Below are 20543 nucleotides of genomic sequence, written 5' to 3' on the forward strand. Positions count from 1 at the left end.
GAGCGGGCGCGTCCCGCATCGCGAATCGCATCCCGGCTGGGAGTAATATCGCAGCGCACCCGGTCAGCAGGTCTGACCGGGGCGCTGCGAATGAGAGAACGCTGCGAGCGCTCCGGGGAGGAGCGGGGACCCGGAGCGCTCGGCGTAACAATCAGGGCTCTCAGACCTTACTTGGTGTCAGGTTTAATTAAGTCTGTTGGGTTCAAACTGTCACTATTGCCTTCTAATGCAAAGATACTCTCTCTAAGGGTATGGTCACATACAATGAAGACATAGGCCCAGATTTATCAAAGTTTGTAGAGCTTATTTTCCTGTATATTTGGTGCAACTCCGCCTATTTGCGACTTTCTTTTTGTTTACATCTCACTGCTCATCTTGACATCTTGCTCATGTAGACGTTTTTTCACTATTCACCTTCCAGTGCACCCTGATTTATCAACTGCGACTGTCGCAGATCTAGGCGCATCTGATTAAAAAGCTCCAGGAATCTACACCAACTTGAACATTGATTACACTGATTTACATCCCCACCTTGTTTCCCACCCGCCCGCGCATCTCCCATCTGTCTGCTACCTGTTGCAAGACTACAACTCCCAGCATGCCCTTACAGTGAGGGCATGCTGGGAGTTGTAGTCTTGTAGCAGGCAGAGGGCAGGAGATGTGCTGTGCGGGTAGGAGACAAGGGGGGGTGGATGTAAATCAGTGCCTCCATCATTAAGTGAGGGTAGCGGGGATAGAATCAGATGGAGCCCGGGCAGCTGCAGAGTGATGCCAGCCCGGGCTCCTTTAACATACCTTGGCGCCGTGGAGTTTTTGGAGTCCCTAATGTAATTTCACATTTCTCACTGGCCGGGACCGAGCAACCAATCATGGGACCCGGCGGGAAATTTGATCTTAAAGTAGGGACTAAAACTCCACGGCTCTGTTATATGTTAAAAGGAGCCCGGGCAGTCATCACTCTGCAGCTGCCCGGGACTCCTGCAGACGGGCTGGGAGATGTGCAAGAGCCGTCCCTGCCATCCCTCAGTGCTGCAGTACACGCTGAGGGATGGCAAGGACAGCTCCTGCACATCTCCTGGCCAGGCTGCGGGAGTCCCGGGCAGCCCTTTGCTACGGCGCTGTGGAGTTTACTGTAATTTCAAATTTCTCGCCGGGTTCCGTGTCACGGGACCCGGCGGGAAATATGAAATTACAGTGATTTTCTGATCACCGCCGGCCAGGGAGCGGAGCGCATTACCGCCCGCTTCCCTGGTTTGCAGGATTACAACTCCCAGCATGTTCTTACAGTAAAGACATGCTGGGAGATGTAGTTGTGCAGCGAGGGCGGGTGACAAGCTTGACACCTGCCCTCTGATGCACAACTACAACATATGCTGGGAGTTGTAGTTGTGGGGCAGGTGACAAGCTTATCACCTGCCTCCTGTTGCACTATTACACCTTCCAGCAGTTGTCAAGCTTGTCACCCACCCTCGCTGCACAACTACAACTCCCAGCATGTCCTTACTGTAAGGGCATGCTGGGAGTTGTAGTCATGCAGCGGGGGAGGTGACAAGCTTGTCACTTGCACATCTCCTACACCACATGCCTACAACTCCCAGCATGTCCTTACTGTAAGGGCATGCTGGGAGTTGTGGTCGTGCGGCATGGGAGATGAGTGGGCGGGTGACAATAAATGTATTAACCTATTTTTCTTTTTTTTCTCATTTCAGATCTGTGTATCCTGTGGACTACTTCGGATTCATTGGACTGCGTCAATGATCAGCGTTTTTTTTTTTCTTTTTGTTTAATGTTAATAACATGGTTAACAAGGGCTTGTGGGCGAGTGCTTTTTGGAATAACATTTATTTAAAAGTGTTGTTTTTTTATTTTATTTACTTGACCGGCTTAGTAGTGGAAGCTGTCTTATAGACGGAGTCCAGTACTAAGCCTGGGCTTAGCGTTAGCCACAAAAACAGCTAGCGTTAACCCCCAATTATTACCCCGGTACCCACCTCCACAGCGGTGCTGGGAACAGCAGATACCAACAGGCCTGGAGCATCAAAAATGGCACTCCTGGGCCTAGGCGGTAACAGGCTGGCGTTATTTAGGCAGGGGAGGGCCAGTAACAATGGTCCTCGCCCACCCTGGTAACTTCAGGCTGTTGTTGCTTGGATGGTATTTTGCTGAAAATAAAAATAGGGGGACCTTTATGCATTTTTTTAAAATATTTAATTATTTATGCAAAAAAAAAAGCATAAGGTTCCCCCTATTTTTATTCTCAGCCAAATACCAACCAAGCAGCAACAGCCTGACGTTACCAGTGTGGGCGAAGACCATTGTTACTGGCCCTCCCCAGCCTAATTAATGCCAGCCTGTTACAGCCTAGGCCCAGGTGCGCCATTTTTTACGCACCGGGCCTGTGGCGGTGGGTACCGGGGTAATAATTGGGGGTTAGCGCTAGCTGTTTTTGTGGCTAACACTAAGCCCGGCTAAGTAATGGACTCCCTCTATAAGACGACTTCCACTACTAAGCCTGTAAAGTAAATAAAAAATAAATAAAACACAACAGGTTTTAAAAAAAAATGTATTCCAACAAAACTCTACCCCAAAAGCCCTCGTTAACCATTTTATTAACATTAAACAAAAAAAAACACTGGTCACCGTAGTCCTCCAATTCTAAAGTAATCCACAGGATACACTGATCTGAAATGATAAGTAAAAAAAAACGTACAAAAAATTAGTTAGTACATTTATGGGACAAAAAGTGGTAAAAAAAATGTAATAAACATACACACATATATATATATATATATATATATATACATATCACACATTTTTTTCAAAGCTGCAAATTGGCGTTCTGAAGTCATTGTTTGGTTTTAGCTTATGTGCGCTAAAAAAATGGTATTCAAATTTATTGGACTTTGCTTATGTGAGCCAAATTTATCAATCCCTTTATAGTATGATAAATGTGCCATACAAAAGCAAAACTATAGCAAAAAAAAAATGCCTACAGAACTTGCTTACCAAAGCAACAATGATAAATCTCCCCCATAGTGTATTTCACGCTGTGAGAAATCTGTCAGGCAATATGCTGTGTGAGCAGACACACAGGGCTTTTCCAGCTGCAGTCCTGTTCTTCTTCTTGTCACAGATAGGTTGGTGTGCTCAGTCCGCCTCTGAATCTTACTGCACACGTGGGAGTGCAGCAGGGAAAGCCCTGTGTGTCTGATCATTGCACAAACGCAGCATATTTCCCACTGTTGGGCAGATTTCTTCCAGCGTGAAATACACTGGGTATGGTATGTTCTGTGTGTGACCCTACACTAAAAGGTATTTTATATGATGACAGATGGAAGAACAGTTGGATTTGAAATAGACTTTTATTGCTTTTATTTAATTTATTTTTATATAAATGTTATACTGCTATATTATATGTCACTAGCAAATTGAATTACTAATTTATAAAACCTTGAATTACCCATTTAGTTTTTTCCTCTACATTGCAGACATCATCTGTAATTGTATTAAACTGCCTTTTATGGAACTCTTTTTCTCTTAGTGGCACACAAGTATTCTCTCCAGAGAACTTGTTGGTGTGTACCATAAATATGGTTGTTATGATTCGGCAAGCTGGAGGTGGATCCTCTGTGTCAGCGAGGGATTGGCGTTTACCGTGTCGGTGGACCGGTTCTAGGTTGCTACTGGTTTTCACCAGAGCCCGCCGCAAAGCGGGATGGTCTTGCTGCGGCGGTAGCAACCAGGTCGTATCCACCGGCAATGGCTCAACCTCGCTGACTGCTGAGAAGGCGTGGGACAGAAGGACTAGACAGAGGCAAGGTCAGACGTAGCAGAAGGTCGGGACAGGCGTCAAGGTTCGTAGTCAATAGCAATAGCAGAAGGTCTGGAACACAGGCTTTGGACAACACTAAACGCTTTCTCTGGCACAAGGCAACAAGATCCGGCAAGGAAGGGAAGGGGAAGTGAGGTTATATAGACAGGGAGCAGGTGGAAGCTAGTTAGACTGATTGGGCCAGGCACCAATCATTGGGGCACTGGCCCTTTAAATCTTAGAGAGCTGGCGGGCGCGCGCCCTAAGGAGCGGAGCCGCGCACGCCAGGACGTGACAGCCGGGGACCAGGACAGGTGAGTGACTTGGGATGCGATTCGCGAGCGGGCGTGTCCCGCTATGCGAATCGCATCCCCGCCGGCAGTGTCAGTGCAGCGCTCCCGGTCAGCGGGTCTCACCGGGGCGCTGCAGAGAGAGGAACGCCGCGAGCGCTCCGAGGAGGAGCAGGAACCCGGAGCGCTCTGCGTAACAATGGTGTATGTAAAGTATAACACTGGGTAGTGCAGGGGATTGAGTGACATTCTTGTTCCTTATGGGATAATTATACCTGTATTATTTCAGAACTGGATTATCATCAGTGAACAGAACACTTTACATAGCAGGAATATAGCACAAATATAAACAGAATATTTTTCAAATAGGAAATGACCTTTCTAAATAGAGTTCAGTGAGCTTTCCTGAATAAGTTTGGTTCATAGTGAACAGGTTCTCTGTGAGCCTGCAATGAAATAAGCCTCAAAAAACATGTACAACACTGTCTAAGAGTTCTAATGCCATGTTAGAGTCGCCTAGGAATGTATTCAAATAGTTTTAAAGTGTTTTTAAGGCTAAGTTAAAGGGGTATTCCAGGAAAAAAAAAATATTTGACTATGCTACAGGGGCTGTAAAGTTAGTGTAGTTCATAATATAGTGTCTGTACCTGTGTGTGAGGGTTTTTTCACAATTCTTCAGTGATTTTCACCCCAATATTTAACAGCATACAAAATGACTGTTGTCTCAGATTTTTCCCAGGTTGCAATGTGGCCGAGACCTGACTCACTAGTCAGCTGATGACAGGGAGCCTGTCTGCTTCAATGGGTGGAGGGATCGCTTGGTGGGAGAGAGATCAAGCTGCAACTAATGCAACAGCTGTAGGCACCCTGATTGAAAACCACAGGTCTTTTGAATGGATGCAGCTCATTCATGTTTCAATGGGTGGGGTGGCTGATGTGTAGGAGGGAGGAAAATGGAATTATGGGATTTGTAGGCAAAAAAGGAAAACTCAAACAGGAAATACCAGTTCAGAAAAAGCTAACCACAGTGTTATGGTAATCTCACAACATAGCCATGTATCCCCAAGACAAGCGCAGATCCTTCGTAAGCATGTCCATTACTGTCTGCCAGGTACGTACTAAAATCACCTTATGGTGGATAACCCCTTTAATGTCAAAGTTGCAGCCACATGTGGTAACCCGTGGTAACTAAGAGCTTGTTTAACCCCTTGGGGACTCAGGGTTTTTCCATTTTTGCACTTTTGTTTTTTCCTCCTTACCTTTAAACAATCATAACCCTTTCAATTTTGCACCTAAAATTCCATATTATGGCTGATTTTTTGTGCCACCAATTCTAGTCATTTTACCCAAAAATAAACGGCGAAACTGAAAAAATAATTCATTGTGCGACAAAATTGAAGAAAAAATGCCATTTTGTAACTTTTGGGGGACACTTAATCTTTATTCTGTAGGTCCATACGGTTAAAATGATACCCTACTTATATAGGTTTGATTTTGTCTTACCTTTAGAAAAAAATCATAACTACATGAACAAAAATGAATACGTTTAAAATTGTCATCTTCTGACCCCTATAACTTTTTTTATTTTTCAGCATATGGGTCGGTATGATGTGAAGTTTTAATCTGTATCATTTTTGTTTTTATTGGACTTTTTGATCGCTTTTTATTCATTTTTTGTGCTATAAAAAGTGACCAAAAATACGCTATTTTGGACTTTGGAATTTTCATGCGTGTACGCCATTGACTGTGCAGTTTAATTAACAATATATTTTTATAGTTCAGACATTTCTGCATGCATTTTTTGCTTACTTTTATTAGGGAAGGGGTTAATTCATCATCATTAGTAACTTTTTTTTCCACTTTTTTTTTGCTATGTTATAGCCCCCTCTAGGGGCTATAACATGCATTACATTGATTCCTAACACTGATCATCGGCATAGAACTACATGCGGATGATCAGTATTATGGCGGCTTGACTTCTCCTGCCTTGATGTCCGGCATGGAGAAGTCAATCGCGGATAGGAAGCACCGGAGGCAGGTGAATCCGCCAGTGCTGGGGAAGAGGAAGTCTCTGGTTGTATTAATCCCCAAAAAGTCCCAAGAACGTTGATCCAGGGATTTATTCTGGATATTTGGAGTCGGGAAGGAATTTTTCCACCTGGCATGAGGCAAAATGGAAACTACACCCATCAAGGAATGTAACAAGCGGTGCAGTGAATATCTGGACCCTGCAGATGTCTGATAGATTTTTAGAACAGGGGGCGGTGAAAATAAAAAAAATAACTTTTTATGCTAACCTGTTGCTCCAAATTTTTCATTTTCACAAGGGATAAAAAGAGTAAAAGACCCCAAAATTTGAAACACAATTTATCCCAAATATGGACAACCCCATATGTGGATGTAAAGTGCTCTGCTGACGCACTACAGGTCTCAGAAGGAAAGGAGCGCCATTGGGCTTTTTGGAAAGTGTATTTAGCTGAAATGGAGGCATGTCATATTTGTAAGGCCCCCATTGTGCCAGGACAGTGGAAACCCCCACAAGTGACCTCATTTTGGAAATGACACCCCTCAAGGAACATAAGAAGGGGTACAGTGAGCATTTAGACCTCAAAGGGGATTCCAAGATTTTTGAAACCGTAAGCTGTAAAAATAAAAAATAACATTTTTTAATATATACAGCCCACTGTTAAAAATATCTTGGAATAACCGTTGGGTTGTTAAAGCTCACTGTACCCCTTGTTACATTCCTCGAGGGGTGTAGTTTCTCAAATGGTGTGCCATGTGCTTTTTTATTTTTTATTTCTTTTTTTGCTGTTCTGGGACCATGGGGGCTTTCTAAATGTGACATGCCCCCTAAAAACCATTTCAGCAAAATTATCTAACAGCCAAATGTTGCTCCTTCTCTTCTGAGCCCTGTTGTTCACCAGCAGAACACTTTACATCCACATATTGGGTATTTCCTTACTCAGGAGAAATGGGGCTACACATTTTGGGGGGCTTTTTATCCTATTACCCCTTGTGAAAATGAAAAATATGGGGTAACACCAGCAATTTGGTTTAAAAAAATCTAATTTTTCATTTTCAAGTCCAAATTTTACGAAAGTTTGTCAAAAACCTGTGGGAAGTTAAGGGTTACTGTACCCCTTGTTATGTTCCTTGGGGGGGGTGTAGTTTCCCAAATGGCATGCCATGTGTGTTTTTTTTTTTTTTTTGCTGTTCTTGCACTATGGGGGCTTCCTAAATGTGACATGTCCCCCAAAAACCATGTCAACAAAATTCTCTTTCCAAAATCCCATTGTCGCTCCTTCCCTTCTGAGCCCTATAGTTCGCCAGCAGAGCACTTTACATCCACATTTTAGGTATTTCCATACTTGGGAGAAATTGGGCTACAAATTTTGTGGTGCTTTTTCTACATTTAACACTTGTAAAAATGAAAAAATTGGGGCTACAAGAACATGTTAGTGTAAAAAAAGGAGATTTGGAATTTTCGCCTCCATTTTGCAGCTATTCCTGTGAAACACCATAAGGGTTAACACACTTTCTAGATATCACTTTGAATACTTTGATGGGTGCAGTTTTCATTATAGGGCCATTTATGGGGGATTTCTAACATAAAGATCCTCAAATTCACTTCAAAACTGAACTGGTCCCAGAAAAATTCAGATTTAGAAATTTTGGTGAAAATTTGGAAAATTGCTGCTAAACTTTGAAGTCCTCTAATGTCTTCAAAAAGTAAAAACATGTCAACTTTATGATGCCTACATAAAGTAGACATATTGTATATGTGAATCAATATATAATTTATTTGGAATGTCCACTTTCCTTACATGCAGAGTGTTTCAAAGTTAGAAAAATGCAAAATTTTCAAATTTTTCATGAAAACAAAAATTTACCACTAACATAAAGTAGAATATGTGACGAAAAAACATTCTCAGAATCACAATGATTAGTAAAAGCATCCCAGAGTTATTAATGCATAAAGTGACACTGGTCAGATTTGAAAAAAAAACGGCCCTTAAGGACCGTTTTTGCACTTTCGTTTTTTCCTCCTTACCTTTAAAAAATCATAACCCTTTCAATTTTGCACCTAAAAATCCATATGATGGCTTATTTTTTGCCCCACCAATTCTACTTTGTAATGACATCAGTCATTTTACCCAAAAATCTACGGCAAAATGGAAAAAAAAATCATTGTGAGACAAAATAGAAAAAAAAAACCATTTTGTAAATTTTGGGGACTTCTGTTTTTACGCAGTAAATTTTTCGATAAAAATGACACATTCTCTTTATTCTGTAGGTCCATACGATTAAAATGATACCCTACTTATACCCTACTGATTTTGTCGTACTTCTGAAAAAAATCATAACTACATGCAGGAAAATTTATACGTTTAAAATTGTCATCTTCTGACCCCTATAACTTTTTTATTTTACCGCGTATGGGTCGTTATGAGGGCTAATTTTTTTCGCCGTGATCTGAAGTTTTTAGAGGTACCCTATTTGTATTTATTGGACTTGTTATAAATTTTTTCATGATCTAAAAACTGACCAAAAATACACAATTTTGGAATTTTGAATTTTTTTGCGCGTACGCCATTGACCGTGTGGTTTAATTAACGATATATTTTTATAAATCGGACATTTCTGCACGCGGCGATACCACATATGTTAATTTTTATTTACACAGTTTTTTTTTTTTTTTAATGGGAAAAGGGGGTGATTCAAACTTTTAATAGGGGAGGTGTTAAATGATATTTATTCACTTTTCTTTTTTTTTTTCAGTGTTCTAGCTCCCATAGGGACCTATAACACTGCACACACTGATCTTTTACATTGATCACTGGTTTCTCATAGGAAACCAGTGATCGATGATTCTGCTGTTTGACTGCTCTTGCCTGGATCTCAGGCACTGAGCAGTCATTCGGCGATCGGACACCAGGAGGAAAGGTAGGAGACCCTCCTCATGTCTAACAGCTGTTCGGGATGCCGCGATTTCGCCGCAGCGATCCCGAACAGCTCCCTGAGCTAACCAGCATGGTTTCACTTTCACTTTAGACGCAGCGTTCAACTTTGAACGCCGCGTCTAAAGGGTTAATAGCGCGCGGCACCGCGATCACTGCCACGCGCTATTAGCCACGGGTCCCGGCCGTTGTCATGGCCCCACGTTATAGAAAGGGAAAGTACTCAGGACGTACCAGTACGTCCTTGGTCCTTAACCCCTTAAGGACCAGGCATGTATGAGTACGTCCCTGCGCCCTGGGTCTTAAGGACCAGGCATGTACTCATACGTCCTGGCGAATTTCGCATCCCGACGTGCGCCGGGCGGGTTGCGAAACCGGACGCCTGCTGAAATCGTTCAGCAGGCGTCCGAGGCAAATGCGAAATCGCGCGGGCGATCTGCGGTGATTCTGGTCATTCGGGTCAGTGGTGACCCGATGACTCGGAACTAGATGGTGATCGGCAGTGTACAATACACCGCCAATCACCTGCCGTTGCTGGGGAGAGGTGACAATACTGTCACCTCCCCAGCAACGCTACTATTGGCCGGCGATCCTCTGACCAATAGTAGCGTGGCAGAGGAGGGGTTAACGGTCCCTTCCTGCTGCTGCACCTGCTCTCTGTATTCAGTCAGCGGGTGCAGCAGTGAGGAGAAGACCGTGGATCCCCCCTCGGAGCTCCGGAGCCCCCTCACCAGCCTTAGAATAGGGACAGCGGATTGCAGGGACAGGTAGGAGTTAATAAAGTTAAAAAAGTTTTTAAAAAAAGCCCCCCCCCTGACCCCCTAATAGGTCCCCAAGGGTCCTATTAGGGTCTGATCACTGACCCCGAGTCCTATTAGGGGTTCAGGGAGCTGCGTGCACCATCCGTTTTTTTTTTTGGCCGCAGCTTTTTTTTTTCTTTTAATAAAAAAAATCCCCCCCTGACCCCCTAATAGGTCCCCCAGGGTCCTATCCCTTACCCCGGGTCCTATTAGGGGTTCAGGGAGCTGTGTGCGCCACCCCTTTTTTTGGGGGGGCCGCAGCTTTTTGCTTTTTTTTTTCTATTACTGTTGTACACTTTTTACAAGCACCAAGCACCACACACTACATACTTCCCCGCCCCCCCCCCCCGCACACACCCCCTCCCCCCCGCCACTGCCCCCCCCCCTGCCACCGTAGAAAAAAGGCGATGGCCCGCCGGGCATTTTCGGCAGCAGAGGCTTACGCTTTTTTAGCCTCCGACTCCGAAACTGCCATTGAGGACGAGAAAGATCCTACATTTTTGTGTTCTTCCTCGTCCTCCTCATCATCTAGTAGTGATGATGAGTCCCCTGTAGGGCGGCGGAGACGCCGCCGCCAGGCGAGGCCACGCACCCCCCATGAGAGTGACCCAGTGGCCGACACTAGTACGAGTGGCAATGCCGCTCGTAATAGGAGTCCGGCCCCGCAGACAAGTGCACCGGAGCCCCCTTCCGATTACACTGTCTGGAGCCCCCCAGAGGGTTATCAGCCACGGATTCCTGAGTTTGTTGGCAACTCAGGAATCCGGATTGACCATGCTGGCTTCACTGATCTGGACTTTTTAAAGTTTTTTTTCAGTGACAGCCTGGTCAATCACATGATGGAGCATGGTGGGTGCCCTCACCCATGATAACCTGTTGTTGGTGAAGTATAAGAGGGATGTCCTTATGCTCACCACTATTCATGGGAACGGCAGCACCCCTGTCCCTGTGTGAGGTACCGTGGGACCGGTCCTCAAGCCCGATTGTATTCTGGACTACAATCGGTATATGGGGGGAGTTGATCTCTCAGATCAAGTCCTTAAGCCATATAACGCCATGAGGAAAACACGGGCATGGTACAAAAAAGTTGCGGTCTACTTGGTACAGGTTGCCATGTACAACGCTTTTGTACTATCCCAGTACGCTGGCAACACAGGGACATTCCTCCAGTACCAAGAAGAAGTCCTAAGGTTCCTGATCTTTGACGACCGGGAAAGATCAGGCCGGACTTCCCAAGGGTCTGGAGTTATAGGCGAGTTATAGGACGAACCCAGAAAAGATGTAGAGTGTGTAGCAGGAGGGGGATACGGAAGGACACCACGTATCAGTGCGACACTTGCCCAGATAATCCGGGCCTCTGCATAGGCTGCACTTCCATGGAGCCCTAAATTTTCCCTTTTCAGTTTAATTTTCCATAATTTGACCAATGTACCAAGTCCAGAGTACATTCCAAATTGTTAACCTCCTAAAACCACTAAATTGCCCCAAAAAAACTAAAAATAAAATACCTGATAAGACCTCTGGGGGTGTTTTTTCAAAAATGGGTCATAGGTCACTGAGTCACTATCATCGGGGACTTTTTTATGTTGCCTCAAATGCGCAGCGCTCTCTCTCAACCTGAGCGGGTGCGCATTTGAGGCAACAGGTGAGGGACGGCCACACACATCACATTCCCACAATGATGACTCAGAGCATAGGGTTTGGGGTTGGCATATTTTTTTTAGTTTTGGCTATGCTCTGGGTCATCATTCTGGGAATATATCCTTTTTTATTATAATTTATAATTTTCTGGCCCACTGTACCCCATATTACGGGCCTCTGTACCCCACCTGTATACCCCAGTTACGGCCCGTTGTCCCCCATAGTGTTCCCCTATTTTAGGGCTCAGTGCTCCCCCCCATTAATGCTCCTTGAGGGGGGGGGGTCCCACATCCTCTGCTATGAAAAGCTCAAGGCCCCTGACTGACCTCATGCCTATACCAAGACCTGGTGTGCACCAGCGGAGCCAAAATCATCCAAAAATCAGGTATGTCCTTACTCCAAAGAAACATATTTACAAATTGTCTTTTCTGCTATTAACCCTTGTAAAAAAAAACTAAAAATAAAATACCTGATAAGACCTCTGGGGGTGTTTTTTCAAAAATGGGTCATAGGTCACTGAGTCACTATCATCGGGGACTTTTTTATGTTGCCTCAAATGCGCAGCGCTCTCTCTCAACCTGAGCGGGTTATTATTATATGGTCACCCACAAGGAGATGATCCTTACCAATTAGTTAGGGTTATGCCAGATGGCGTCCAAAGAAGAGGTGAAGGAGATGCCGCACCACAGTGGATCCCTGCATACGCTGCCCATACATTCAGCTAACCGCAGGACATGTGACATCTCCATGGCTCCTTCACCTCTTCTTTGGACGCCATCTGGCATAACCCTAACTAATTGGTAAGGATCATCTCCTTGTGGGTGACCATATAAGAATAACCCTCATATCAAAGGCAGACCTATTCATATCAGCCTTATACAAGTGTTTATCGGTCGGCTTTAGCAGTCTGTGCATGGACCACGCTGCATTTACATACCTGCCATATCAGTGAGAGGACGGCAATATACCTACTCTCAAGAGGGAATATTTTCACCAGACCATCACCTACCTATCCTACCTGGGTTTATTTATCCAAGCACATCTACATATTATTTATACCTCTGTTCGTCGTATCACGACTAGATATATATATATTCAGTGAGATAAGTGACAGGAAATACTACGTTCCTGCCTAAATACACTTGTCCCTGAAGAGTTGTGCCGCCATAAAAAATGCGTCACAACGAAACGCGTTGGCAATATGTGGCTTGATTTGTATCAATATTGTATGAAAGTGGTTTACTGATACCTAAGTACTTGCAAACTATATACTCACCGAATTAATTGCGGAGGCTTTGCAAACCAGCTAGTTTATTACTGGTGGCTTACTGTACCTACTGTACTCGGTGCCTCCATTGTCTCCAGCATCAGGGAGAGATAGGAGGTTCCTGTTGCAGGTTGGCACTCTCTAGGAGGACCTCCCCACAGTAACAGGTAGGGGGTCCTAGTGGACTAGAAGGGCCAGTGCAGCCCAACCCTGGTGACCTACCTAGCACCTAGGAATAGCTGTGTTTGATTAAACTGTATAATTCTTGAATCTCGTTTATCACTACTAAATATGTGCTAACTTTTTAAATTATATACTAATAAAATTATGCTTTTTTGACCAAGTGTTTCTTCCTTTATGCAATACTAAACTGACACATAGGTCTCTATATAATATATCTATTGCTCCCCCCCTATTCTATATCCTTCTCTTCTGAGCATTGTAGTTCCCCCGTAGTGCACTTCAGGTCAACTTATGGGGTACCTCTATACTCAGAAAAGATGGGGATACAAATTTTGGGGAGTATTTTCTGCTATTAACCCTTGCAAAAATGTGAAATTTGGGGGGAAACACATTTTAGTGAATTTTAGGGGCTTCCTAAATGCGACATGCCCCCGACATTTTAGGGGCTTCCTAAATGCGACATGCCCCCCGAGCAAAATTTGCTCTCAAAAAGCAAAACATGACTCCTTCTCTTCTGAGCATTGTAGTTCGCCAGCAGTGCACTTTAGGTCCACCAGTTGATAAAAAAAAAAGTTTTCCACGGGAGTACCTCTTTAAGGCCTAAATGGCCTGAGTCCTTAATCTCTTAGTGACCAAGGACGTACCAGTACGTCCTGAGTCCTTTCCTTTTCTATAACGCGGGGCCACAACGGCTGGGACCCGTGGCTAATAGCGTGCTGCAATGATCGCAGTGCCACGCGCTATTAACTCTTTAGACGCGTCACTCAAAGTTGAACGCCGCGTCTAAAGTGAAAGTAAATCACTGCCGGTTAGCTCAGGGGGCTGTTTGGGATGTCCGCTGCAAAGTTGCGGCATCCCGAACAGCTCTGGGACACGAGGAGGGTCTCCTACCTTGCCTCCTGGTGTCCGATCGCTGAATGACTGCTCAGTGCCTGAGATCCAGGCATGAGCAGTCAAGCGGCAGAATCATTGATCACTGGTTTCCTATGAGAAACCACTGATCAATGTAAAAGATCAGTGTGTGCAGTGTTATAGCCCCCTATGGGAGCTATAACACTGCAAAAAAAAAAAGTGAATAAAGATCATTTAACCCCTTCCCTAATAAAAGTTTGAATTTAAAAAAAAACTGTGTAAATAAAAATAAACATATGTGGTATCACCGGGTGCGGAAATGTCCGAATTATAAAAATATATCATAAATTAAACCGCACGGACAATGGCGTACGCACAAAAAAAATCCAAAGTCCAAAATAGTGTCTTTTTGGTCACTTTTTATATCATGAAAAAATGAATAAAAAACTATCAACAAGTCTGATCAATACAAAAATGGTACCGCTAAAAACTTCAGATCACGGCGCAATAAATGAGCCCTCATCTTGCCCCATATGCGGAAAAATAAAAAAGTTATAGGGATCGGAAAATGACAATTTTAAACGTATACATTTTCCTGCATGTAGTTATGATTTTTTTCAGAAGTACGACAAAATAAAACCTATATAAGTAGGGTATCATTTTAATCGCATGGACCTACAGAATAAAGAAAAGGTGTCATTTTTACCGAAAAAGGTACTGCGTAGAAACAGAAGCTCCCAAAAGTTACAAAATGTTATTTCTTTTTCAATTTTGTCTCACAATGATTTTTTTTTTTTTCGTTTCGCCGTCGATTTTTGGGTAAAATGACTGACGTCATTACAAAGTAGAATTGGTGGCGCAAAAAATAAGCCATCATATGGATTTTATGTGCAAAATTGAAAGAGTTATGATTTTTTAAAAGTAAGGAGGAAGAAATTAAAGTGCAAAAACGGAAAAACCCCTGGTCCTTAAGGGGTTAAGATACAGGTCAGTCCACTGCTATGCTCAGCTTGTTAGGTATTGTAATGTGATCGGTTTTATGGGCTCACTCTGCAGTAACACTGCTGGCTGGGATTTGTTGTACACCAACTGGACAGTAATCAAGACCGGATTTGCTCATCTCTATAATCATCTTGTACTTATTTCATAAAAACAGTAAAATTTTTAAGCTCTATTAAAGGACAACTGCAGCACAATATACACTTATCCCCTATCTACAAGATAGGGGATAAGTGTTTGATTGCGGGGGGTCCGACCGCTGGGACCCCCTCGATCTCCCTAACGGGGCGCCGCCATTAGCGCTCATAGTGAGCGCTAAGGCTCATAGCGTCGACCTAGAGGCCCCGTACAGGAGATCACAGGGGGTCCCAGCGGTCAGACACCCCGCGATCAAACACTTATCTCCTATCCTGTGGATAGGGGATAAGTGTTAATTACGCTGCAGATGTCCTTTAACCCCTTAAGGACTCAGCCCATTTTGGCCTTAAGGACTCAGACAATTAAATTTTTACGTTTTCATTTTTTCCTCCTTGCCTTCTAAAAATCATAACTCTTTTATATTTTCATCCACAGACTAGTATGAGGGCTTTTTTTTTGCGCGACCAGTTGTCCTTTGTAATGACATAACTCATTATATCATAAAATGTATGGCGCAACCAAAAAACACTATTTTTGTGGGGAAATTAAAACGAAAAACGCAATTTTGCTAATTTTGGAAGGTTTTGTTTTCACGCCGTACAATTTATGGTAAAAATGACGTGTGATCTTTATTCTGAGGGCCAATACGATTAAAATGATACCCATTATTACGTACTTTTATATTATTGCTGCGTTTAAAAAAAATCACAAACTTTTTAACCAAATTAGTTCGTTTATAATCCATTTATTTTGATGACCTCTAACTTTTTTATTTTTCCGTATAAGCGGCGGTATGGGGGCTCATTTTTTGCGCCATGATCTGTGCTTTTTTGATACCACATTTGCATATAAAAAACTTTTAATACATTTTTTATAATTTTTTTTAAATAAAATGTATTAAAAAAGTAGGAATTTTTGACTTTTTTTTTTTTCTCGTTCACGCCGTTCACCGTACGGGATCATTAACATTTTATTTTAATAGTTCGGACATTTACGCACGCGGCGATACCAAATATGTCTATTAAAAAAAAATGTTACGCTTTTTGGGGGTAAAATAGGAAACAACGGACGTTTTACTTTTTTATTGGGGGAGGGGATTTTTTACTTTTTTTTTACTTTTACTTTTACATTTTTTTTAAAAATTTTTTTTACACTTGAATAGTCCCTATAGGGTTATCGGCGATCTTCTGCTCTGGTCTGCTCGATCACAGACCAGAGCAGGAGACGCCGGGAGCCGGAAGGAGAGGGGACCTCCGTGCGGCGTTATGAATGATCGGATCCCCGCAGCAGCGCTGCGGGCGATCCGATCATTCATTCAAATCGCGCACTGCCGCAGATGCCGGGATCTGTATTGATCCCGGCACCTGAGGGGTTAATGGCGGACGCCCACGAGATCGCGGGCGTCGGCCATTGCCGGCGGGTCCCTGGCTGCGATCAGCAGCCCGGATCAGCCGCGCATGACACGGGCATCGCTCCGTTATGCACAGGACGTAAATGTACCACCTCACCAGGACGTACATTTACGTCCTGCGTCCTTAAGGGGTTAAGAGTTGATGGTTGCAAGGCTCAAATGAATGTGTAGAGCTTGCACTATGAAATAAGATAAGGGTTTTTGTTTCTCTGTCATATCAGGAATGTGACTTCTGAGAAAACAAGTCAGGGACTTCACAGATAGGGAATCTCCCCTTCAGTGACAGAACACTCATGTCCCTGTAATTTTTTACCATCCATTCTAACAATAACATCTCATTTAAAGGGGTACTCCGGTGGAAAACAACTGGTGACCGAAAGGTAAATAGATTTGTAAATTACTTCAATTTAAAAATCTTAATCCTTCCGGTACCATCAGCTACTGTATACTACAGAGGAAGTTCTTTTCTTTTTGAATTTATTTTCTGTCTGACCACAGTGCTGACACCTCTGTCCATGTCAGGAACTGTTCAGAGCCGGAGCAAATCCCCTTAGCAAACCTCTCCTGCTCTGGACAGAGGAATAAAGATCAGCAATGTAAAGCATACATTGCAGCATGAGTTTTTAAATTTTGGCTCCACCTTAGTAACTACCATTTTTTATATGTATTTTAGATGTATATGTGAATATATTGCCATAATATTTTGCAGTCCGAGATAATTAATGCCCAGATAATAACATTGTACCATACAGCATTGGTTTACTGTATAGTATACAGCATTGGTATACTGTATAGTATACATTATAAATCCGGGAAATGTATTGCTCAGCATGCCATACTTTGCCCAGGTAGTGTCATCCTAGTTCCTTATTGTATCCACATGGGACTAATCAGTGTCTAGAGGATGCCATACTTAGTTGACATTAAAGGAGTACTCCAGTGCAGTTACACATCCCCTATCCAATGGATAGGAGACAAGTGTCTTATCGAAGGTGGTCTGCCCGCTGGGACCCTCCGCAATCTCCTACACGGCACTCCGGCAGTCTCCAGGAATGGGGCGTGTTTACTCGCGCATAAAGTGGCAGCCAACATGTTCCCTCCACTTATATCTATGGGAGAGCCGGAGATACCCAAACACTGTATTGCCGTCTCTTTTATAGAGATACATGGTGGGGACGTGTCGACTGCTACTTTGTGCAGGGGTGGACTGCCACTGCGGCTGAGCACTGTTTGTTCTGTACATTATTTTACAGTTTATACATGTTTAATATTAAGCCACATATAAAGTTGCAAATGCATTATATTATATATCTTGTGAGTTACAAGTAGTATTATTGTCCAGAGCAGCATTAACATATATGCTTAAGCATTAAAATCACCCAACTTGTTAGCATTTCTGCTGATGTATCACCTATCTATTCCCGACCAAGTAGAATTTTGTTGTACCAAGGAAAACCAGGAACAGCATTATTTAAATAGAGAACTTTTGTTTGTAATTCCTTGACTACTTCCGAAATATATCAGGTAATGCTTTAATTTAAAGATACTTAGTGGTATTTATCTAGGGACTGGGCAGGAGCTTTGCGGGTGTAGTCATCAGCCTGTGTGACCTACCTAGTCTATATTAGATGGTTTCCTTTTCTTTAGGGGATGTATGATATGAACTGGGCCTGTTTTTGGACTGTGAGATGGATGGGTGGGTGGGTTGGTTTGTGACCTTTAACTAGTCATTGGGGCGAGCAGCCTCAGAGAACTAGTTTTGGTCTCACAGCTGTAATAACACCTACAGAAACGTGACTGACAAGCCAGTGAGAGTTCTATGTCATCGACCGCCTTTCCCCCGAGCTCTGAGCATGTAGAGTGGATGAAGTGGGCCCCTCTGACTTGTCCCTTGCATTTCTCTACAATTTGCATTACACTTTTACTAAACCAGTTAGAACTTCTTCAACTAATGCTATGTTTACATCAGCATTGCAGCGCTCCATTCAAGAGCTCTGTTACACACGCTGATAACTGGGCTGGACAGCGAATGAGACACCAGAAACCATCAAATCCCTGGTGCTTACAGAACCAGTATGCTTATTAAAAATAATAATAATAAATGTGGGGTTAATAAGGAAAAGGATCATTTAGAATTATTAAAGGAAAAGTCTCATTCCTGGGGGTACAGAAAAACGTATTCCTTATTCGTTACGTGCTGCTCTGGAGGAGAGCCAGGGCTCCGACCTAAAACTAGCCTGGGGATAGGGGATATGTTTTTCTGTACTTCGAGGTATAAGACTTCTACTTTAATTGGGACAGTATTTCCCCAAGAAAAAAACAAACACCTTTTAAAAAAAGCATAAATAGAGTATTTCCGACCCCCGTCCCCCTCTTTGGGAGTGTCAATGTCTGTGATATCTTAAAAGTTTTATAAAGGAAAAGGACACTATAAGTCTCATATGAAGATGATAAATATTCATACATTCAGGAGTTTGCTACGGGGACAAAGCCTGTAGGATCCTATAGATTCTGCATCACAGCTTTTCAGTAGAGGTTGACACCAGAAGAGTCTTAGGATTGGCTGATTTCTGGTCACATGTGTTATTAAAAGAGCTTTATTGATCGTTTTTAAAGCCGAGGTACGTGCTCTCAAATCACCCAAGTGCAAGTAAAAAGTGCAAGTGTTCACACAAAAAAACGTGCACGAGGATGCGGTCTATCGCAAGCCCTTCTCCGAAAGGAGAGAGGCCCCCCAACAAACCAAACCCTTCGTCTCCGGGCCAAAAGGCACCTGCAAGGATTCCAGGTACGATGTCCCCTTTCACCGAAGCTACTCAGGGACTGAAAGTGTTCCCGGCAAACAACTAGGCGTTAACCAGGTTGTCACCAAGGAACCAGTAAAACCGGTTTGGCATCCTGCCGAAACAGGATGCCACGGGGTATAGCAGGGAGGTGAGGAACCTAATGGCCACACACACCTCCCCTAGACCGGCAGGAGGGACACCCAGATGGGCTACCGCACCCTACCAAATCCTAGTGAACAAACGAACACAAAAAGTGGACACAGTGACAAAATAAATAAATAAATAAGTGGATGTGCGCAGTGTGTAATACTGCCCGGACATCCGACCGGATCTATAAAAATTCCCCGATCCTAGCCGGAAGGCCGGGATACTAAGGGTGAGTGCCCAGACGAGTGAGAGAAAAAGTGCGTGCTATGTGCTTTCATTCAAGTGGGGTTGCCAATCCCAAGTGAATTCCGGCACCCTGGGGTCACCACTCCCAGGGCACTTGTGCACCTCGGCCTTCACTCTACCCGGACCTTAAGGCCAGATCCAGCAGGGATGATCGTACAGTCACTAGAAGTCATACAATGAATCATAATCACACAAAGCATGACAATACAATACATAGCACAGGTTACCTAAGCTATACATCACACAGCATGCTACTCTAACACTCCGCTCAATCCTCATCAAAAATCAAAATAACCAAACAATAAAATCTGTGATCGGGGGTAGGGGCGTGACATGGGAGACTATGGGGGGTCAGATCACATAACTTCAGGGGGATTTCTGGTCACATGTTGTTGCTGGACGGTCAGTGAAGATCTTCTGTAAATGGTTGACCATCGTGTGACCTGTGGCCATAGGGGAATCTGATGTAAATGACGTCTGAGTCAGGGTCTCCCCAGTCCTCTTGGGTATATTTACACAGGCAAAAAGGTCTGTCTATGCTTCAACATGCAGCATGCGCTGTACTCACCGACAGGAAGCAAAAAAAAGTTGGGCCAGACGTCAGGGTGCACTTGAGGCTTGGGAACACTCGAGTGCACCAAGACAGCACATTAGCATATTAAGAAAAATGGGCATGACAGAACAACGGAGCCATGGGTCGCAAAAAATGATCCCTTTCATCAGTGTCACCCGCACTACAAGCGGGTGATTCTGATGACAGATTCCAAGCATGCTTGGGATAGGCATACAGCTATCCTTGATGTAAAATAAGGTCAGGGACTATTGATAATATTCAGAATATTGGGCAGACTAGATGTGCCGAATGGTTCTTATCAGACGACACATTCTATGTTATTTGTAACTATGTTTTGTATCTGCTGTATGACAGTATACATTTTATTTGTGGGATAATGCTGCGGTACAGATGGCCTCAAATATGTTCTTATAAAGAAAGAGAACCTCACCACAATA

General features: G+C 43.6%; 1 protein-coding gene across 5 annotated transcripts in view; it reads right to left on the reverse strand.

Moving 5' to 3' along the window:
• The window catches only part of GNAT2 (G protein subunit alpha transducin 2), a 70543-nt gene that overhangs the window by 47851 nt on the left and 2149 nt on the right, over positions 1 to 20543 (reverse strand). The window contains exon 1 of one of the 5 annotated variants that reach the window (XM_056557896.1): positions 4479 to 4525. The exons of the other annotated variants lie outside the window; for them this stretch is intronic. The gene's annotated coding sequence lies outside the window, so the exon portion shown is untranslated. Of the gene's footprint in view, positions 1 to 4478; positions 4526 to 20543 lie in introns of those variants that run through there. 5 annotated transcript variants of the gene reach the window in all.

Source organism: Hyla sarda, chromosome 2 (genome assembly GCF_029499605.1).
Source record: "Hyla sarda isolate aHylSar1 chromosome 2, aHylSar1.hap1, whole genome shotgun sequence".
Taxonomy (NCBI): domain Eukaryota; kingdom Metazoa; phylum Chordata; class Amphibia; order Anura; family Hylidae; genus Hyla; species Hyla sarda.